Here is a 7,185-nt window from a genome sequence, read left to right as displayed (position 1 = left end):
TCTGATTTGGGGTGATATCCAATCCTGGGGGAAGTCTGATCCTTGGCAGGCGGACCGGAATCAGGGATCTTAGGAATAGGTGGTCAGTGGGTGAGGGGTTTGGAAGCTTTGGTGATGGAGGAGTGATCGGAGTCCTCAGGGGAAGGAGGTCAGAGGCCTCGGGGAGAGATTGGAGGCCTCTGGGTGGCAGGTCGGCAGGAAGATCAGAAGGGTTGAGAGGGGTGGTGTCTGATTGCAAGAGTTGGGGAGGCAGGTACTCTGGTTCCAGCAGGAAAATAGACAGACACTTACCTTCTGGAAGCAGTCCTCACCTTCCTGTAGTGCCAGTCAGATTTAATTGGAAATGATGGATAAAAATGAGGCACGCAGCCTCATTATAATATTTATATTGCCAACCCACCTCCTGGGAATGGGTTGGCTGCCTGCACTCCTCATCCCGCCTCCATTAAGCCAGAAATGGGTGGGTTAGGGTCGGGATTCAGATTTCCAACACTGTAACCTTCCATCTGACCCGAACCCTCCTGTTTTGTGGGGGGCGGGGTTAAACATCTACCTGTATGTCTCAATGAGGATTCTTCGATCGGATTGGTTCAAGAGACTTGCTGTTGCTTGTCCTGTTCACACAAGTCCCACAGCCCCTGTAGAGCGCACTGCACTGAAATAGATCTCTAATTACCATAAGTTGCCAAGCAAGAGCCCAGGAAGAATCTGTGGGAAGCTATAAGTGCAATTAACAATGAACGGTTCATTACCCCCGACCTCAAAATCCAGGCCAATATTTTTACCAAAATAGTATTGCCGTTTTCCTGCCACTGTAAACTGCTGTTCCCTTTCACTCCTGACATTTCCAATCCTCCCCTTTAAGGTGTTGCTGCAGGCTCATCAAGATTTGGCCACCCACCAGCCATCCTGGCCCCCAGCTTGGCGAGCCATCTATAAGAAACACATTTCACGCTGACAGCTAATCAGATTCAGTAAATGAAGCCCAACCTCAAAAACAGCTGCAACTCCATAACACCTCCATCAGGCAGGTGAATTTATGCTCTGCCCGCCCAATTAATGTAACATACAAAATTTTACCCCATTATATTCTATGGTTGCCTATAGTTTAGTTTAGTTTAGAGATACAGCACTGAAACAGGCCCTTCGGCCCACCGGGTCTGTGCCGACCATCAACCACCCATTTATACTCATCCTACACTAATCCCATATTCCTATCACATCCCCACCTGTCCCTATATATTTCCCTACCACCTACCTATACTAGGGGCAATTTATAATGGCCAATTAACCTATCAACCTGCAAGTCTTTGGCTTGTGGGAGGAAACCGGAGCACCCGGAGAAAACCCACGCAGACACAGGGAGAACTTGCAAACTCCGCACAGGCAGTACCCAGAATCGAACCCGGGTCCCTGGAGCTGTGAGGCTGCGGTGCTAACCACTGCGCCACTGTGTCCTCCATTTATGAGGCCAAGCAGATTTTAAAATAAGTTATCCACTCAACAATTAATAACATATTCAGCTTATGTCGTGCAAAATATAATGACTCAATTCAAGAAAAGAAATGTTTCAGGCAAGGTTACTGCTTGAACAAACTGTAATGTGCTACCCATTTTCCTGACTCTATATTTGAAATGAAATTAATACATATGAGTAGGAATGATTTACAATGACTGGTGTTGTTGCTCCTGATAGTTAATGACAAATGGGGTGAAGATTAGATGAAAGGTAATAGCATGTCATGTTGTCTTAACAGCCAGCAACCTGAAGGGCCCCAAAAGGTAGGCCACAAATTGCAAGTTTGCTAACTTTGCAAAAACATATTAAAAGGTTTTATCAATCTAAAGAATCTTTGGAAGAAGGGGAATATACAGTAAAAGTTATGCATCCATTACTGTCATTAGTTCTTACATCATTTATTTATCACAGTCATTTCAAACTGGCAGACTTTTCAGTGCTTTTCTGTCAGTTGAAGGTATCACAAAAGAAAGAGCATGCGTATTTTAGACCTTTGGTCAGAAAGCTCCCCCAATTGCAATCCAGCAAACCCAGCAGAAAGGTCCCATGTGTGGATATTGGGTGAGGATTGGGTTCAACTTGGCTGTGATCCCTTTCACAATTGAATAGTTTGTTGGCGCTAATGATATAGCTCAAGTCTGAAGAATGGGCACTTGGAAATCTTACATAGAGGAGATCCAGGATATATTATAGTTAATATAAAAACAAGAAATGCTGGAACCACTCAGCAGGTCTGGTAGCATCTGTGGAAAGAGAAGCAGAGTTAATGTTTTGGGTCAGTGACCCTTCTTCGGAACTGGCAAATATTAGAAATGTCAAAGGTTATAAGCAAGTGAGGCAGGGGTGGGGCAAGAGATAACAAAGGAGAAGGTGTAGATTGGACAAGGCCACATAGCTGACCAAAAGGTCATGGAGCAAAGGCAAACAATATGTTAATGGTGTGTTGAAAGACAAAGCATTCGTACAGATAGGGTGTTAACGGACTGAAGATTGAACAGCAGCAAGTCCAAACATGAAAAAAGGGGGTAAGCAAACTGAACAAGCTAAGATGAAATGAAATAAACATTTTAAAAAAATTGTAAAAAATGTAAAAAAGAAAAAAGAAAAAATAACTAAAAATAAAAGTAAAATGGGGGGCCCTTCATGCTCTGAAATTATTGAACTCAATGTTCAGTCCGGCAGGCTGTAGTGTGCCTAATCGGAAAATGAGATGCTGTTCCTCGAGCTTGCGTTGATGTTCACTGGAACACTGCAGCAATCCCAGGACAGAGATGTGAGCATGAGAGCAGGAGGGAGTGTTGAAATGGCAAGCAACCGGAAGCTCAGGGTCCTGCTTGCCGACTGAGCGGAGGTGTTCCGCAAAGCAGTCACCCAGTCTGCGTTTGGTCTCCCCAATGTAGAGGAGACCACATTGTGAGCAGCAAATACAGTATACTACATTGAAAGAAGTACAAGTAAATCATTGCTTCATCTGAAAGGAGTGTTTGGGGCCTGGGATAGTTAGGAGAGAGGAGGTAAATGGGCAGGTATTACACCTCCTGTGATTGCAGGGGAAGGTGCCATGGGACGGGGACGAGGTGGTGGGGGTAATGGAGGAGTGGACCAGGGTGTCGCGGAGGGAATGATTTGGTAGTGAGAGAGCTCTTGGTAGTGGCAATCTTCCCCTCCATTTCCCTGTCAGCATTCCGAAGGGATCGTTCCCTCCGTGACACCCTGGTCCACTCCTCCATTACCCCCACCACCTCGTCCCCGTCCCATGGCACCTTCCCCTGCAATCGCAGGAGGTGTAATACCTGCCCATTTACCTCCTCTCTCCTCACTATTCCAGGCCCCAAACACTCCTTTCAGGTGAAGGAGCGATTTACTTGTACTTCTTTCAATGTAGTATACTGTATTCGCTGCTCACAATGTGGTCTCCTCTACATTGGGGAAACCAAACGCAGACTGGGTGACTGCTTTGCGGAACACCTCCGCTCAGTCGGCAAGCAGGACCCTGAGCTTCCGGTTGCATGCCATTTCAACGCTCCCTCCTGCTCTCATGCTCACATCTCTGTCCTGGGATTGCTGCAGTGTTCCAGTGAACATCAACGCAAGCTCGAGGAACAGCATCTTATTTACCGATTAGGCACACTACAGCCTGCCGGACTGAACATTGAGTTCAATAATTTCAGAGCATGACGGGCCCCCCATTTTACTTTTATTTTCAGTTATTTTTTCTTTTTTACATTTTTTACAATTTTTTTTAATGTTTATTTCGTTTCATCTTAGTTTGTTCAGTTTGCTTACCCCCTTTTTTCATGTTTGTACTTGCTGCTGTTCAATCTTCAGTCCGTTAACACCCTATCTGTACGAATGCTTTGTCTTTCAACACACCATTAACATATTGTTTGCCTTTGCTCCATGACCTTTTGGTCTGCTATGTGGCCTTGTCCAATCTACAACTTCTCCTTTGTTATCTCTTGCCCCACCCCCGCCTCACTTGCTTATAACCTTTGACATTTCTAATATTTGCCAGTTCCGAAGAAGGGTCACTGACCCGAAACATTAACTTTGCTTCTCTTTCCACAGATGCTGCCAGACCTGCTGAGTGGTTCCAGCATTTCTTGTTTTTATTTCAGATTTCCAGCATCTGCAGTATTTTGCTTTTATATTATAGTTAAAGCTGTTTGTCAGCTGGAAAAATACCCCATCACGAGTCTATGGATTTAGGAAAGCAGAAAAGTGGCAGAAAAATGGAGGAACTCCCAATGGCCACTCACAAAATGATGCTGAAGACTCAGGACATTCCACCCACAATTGTAGCTCTCACAGGCACAGTGACTGCTCCTCAATTTAACCTGAATTGGGATAATGCATTTGCTGTTACTCAGTTTGATTTACTCAAGGACATTTTCTCTTATTAGCAATGTTGTCTCATCTGTTTTTATAGAATAATACAACACAGAAGAAGGTCATTCGACCCATCGTGTCTGTGCTGGCTCTCTGGTAGAGCTATTCAACTAGTCCTACCCCCTGCTCTTTCCCCATTGCCGTGCAAAGGTTTTACTTTCAATTATTTATCTAAATCTCTTTTGAACATTACTATTGAATCTGCTTCTACCATCCTTTCGGGCAGTGCAGTCCAGATCACAACAACTCGCTGTGTAAAGAAATGTTTCCTCATATCTTCTCTGGTTCTATTGCCAATCACCTTAAATCTGTGTCCTCTGGTTCCCAATCCTTGTGTCACTGGAAACAGTTTCTCCTTATTTACTCTATCAAAAACATTCATGATTTTGAACATCCTCATCAAATCTCCTCCTAACCTATTCTGTTGTAAAGAGAACAATCCCAGTTTCACCAGTCTCTCCACTTAATTAAGTCACTCATTCCTGGTACCATTTGAGTAAATCTTTACGGAACCCATCTAAGGTCTTGATATCTTTACTCAACTGTGGTGCCCAGAATTGATGACAATACTCCAGCTGAGGCATAACTTTGTTTTATAAAGGTTCAGCATAATTTCCTTGCTTTTCAGCTAATAAAGCCAAATTCTTTTTTTTAACAGCCTTCTCAACTTGCCCTTCCACCTTCAAAAATCCATGTACATACACCCTAGGTCTCTGTTTAACATTGTATCATTTCGTTTATATTGCATCTCCTCATTCTTCCTCCCAAAATGTTAGGACTTCTGACTTCTCTGCATTAAATTTCATCTGCCTTAAATCTGCCCATTTCACCAGTCTTTCTATGTCCTCCTGGAGTCTGTTACATCCTTCTTATTATTAACTACATTTCTGAGTTTTTTGTCATTTGCAAACTTTGAAATTATGCCCCATATACCAAGTCCAAGTCAATAATGTATATCAAAAAGAGCAGTGGCCCTTGTACCAACCCCTGGGGCTGAATTTTATCAGCGTGCTGTGCTGTGAGAGCGGTGGCCTTCGACATGGAAGTGCCGCTGTGCAGCCCCCGCGATACTACGAGCGGGGGCTGATTTAAATAGAGGGGGCGGAGTGGCTGCCCCGATGACATACAGGCGGCGGCCGCCACGTTGCCACCACACAGATACCAGTGCCATTTTTAAAGGGCTTTAAGCCCTTAGCAGAGTTCTAACTTGTTAAAGTTACAATACAAGTGATTTTTGTTTAATAAATAATTAGGAGATGGAGGCTCTTTCCCAACTTTCCCAATGGTCATTACATTGCCTGATATTAACAAAACTTACCTTATTGCCCACCCAAACTTTCCCCTCCAAACTTCTAACATTTGCCGTTCAACCCCTTCCCACCATCCCCACAGCCAATAAAAAGTGTTTTCCCTGCTCCCCCACCCCTCCCAACTTGAAAATTTTATTCCCCCTCCCCCCCTCCCACCAGTGTCTCGCCTCGGAACTCCATACAGAGTTCCGAAGGCGTGTGAACTGCGTTCGGCGGCCATAAAATCGGCGTGGCACGACCGCTGCCTGCAGGTAAGTTAATTTACATCTTATTACTGTTCATTTAAATATTTAAATGAAGGCCCACAGCCAAGCAGCAGTGGTGGGGGGTGGACCGCACCGAGATTCCCCCGCTGCCGGTAATATGTGGCAGACCCTTCTCGACGTCAGGAGTCGAGGCGGGCCCATCCCCGCTGAATTTTACAGGCCCACCCGCCACAACCCACGGCGTTGAGGGGCTGATAAAATTCAACCCCTGGTGTCATCACTATATACTTCCCTCCAGTCTGAAAAACAACCATTCACTACTGCTGTCTGCTTTCTGTCCCTTAGACAATTTTCTATCCACACTGCCACTGGCCCTTTAATTCTATGGGCTTTAATTTTGCTAACAATTTTAACGCAGATGCTAATATAGTTCCCAGTAGATAGTTATTTTGACACAAACTATTTTGTTAGTCAGATTTGATGTTAGAAAAATTATTATTGTAACTGATTCTTTTATCCAGTTATTTTTCACATACATTTGATGTTTTTATATAACCTCGAATGGCTTTTTAGCTTTGGCTTCTTAATTTTAATATCTAGAAATCACGACCACTACACAACCTCTATGTATGGTTCTCTGGTTCATGCTCCACCTTGCGAGATTCTCCAATAATTCATGCTTCAATGAGATGTCATGGAATCACAGTTAATATACAATGCATACTAAATACAAGCTTTTATAAATCCTATTTGTTAGCTTTAGAGTCATAGAGTTATACAGCACAGAAACAGGCCCTTCGGCCCACCATGTCCACGCCAGCCATCAAGCACCTATCCATTCTAATCTCATTTTTCAGCACTTGGCCCATAGCCTTGTATGCTATGGCGTTTCAAGTGCTCATCTAAATACTTATTAAATGTTGTGAGGGTTCCTGCCTCTACCACCCCTTCAGGCAGTGTGTTCCGGATTCCAACCACCCTCTGAGTGAAAACATTTTTCCTCTAAACCTCCTGCTCCTTACCTTAAATCTATGCCCCCTGGTTATTGACACCTCCGCTAAGGGAAAAAGTTTCTTCCTATCTAACATATCAATGCCTCTCATAATTTTGTATACCTCAATCAGGCCCCCCTCAGCCTTCTCTGCTCTAAGGAAAACAACCCTAGCCTTTCCAGTCTCTCTTCATAGCTGAAATGCTCCAGCCCAGGCAACATCCTGGTGAATCACCCTCTCCAGTGCAATCACATCCATGTGGTGACCAG

This window comes from Heterodontus francisci, chromosome 11 (genome assembly GCF_036365525.1).
Source record: "Heterodontus francisci isolate sHetFra1 chromosome 11, sHetFra1.hap1, whole genome shotgun sequence".
NCBI lineage: Eukaryota > Metazoa > Chordata > Chondrichthyes > Heterodontiformes > Heterodontidae > Heterodontus > Heterodontus francisci.
The sequence above is the reverse complement of the archived record's forward strand: the minus strand, read 5'-3'. Positions refer to the sequence as shown.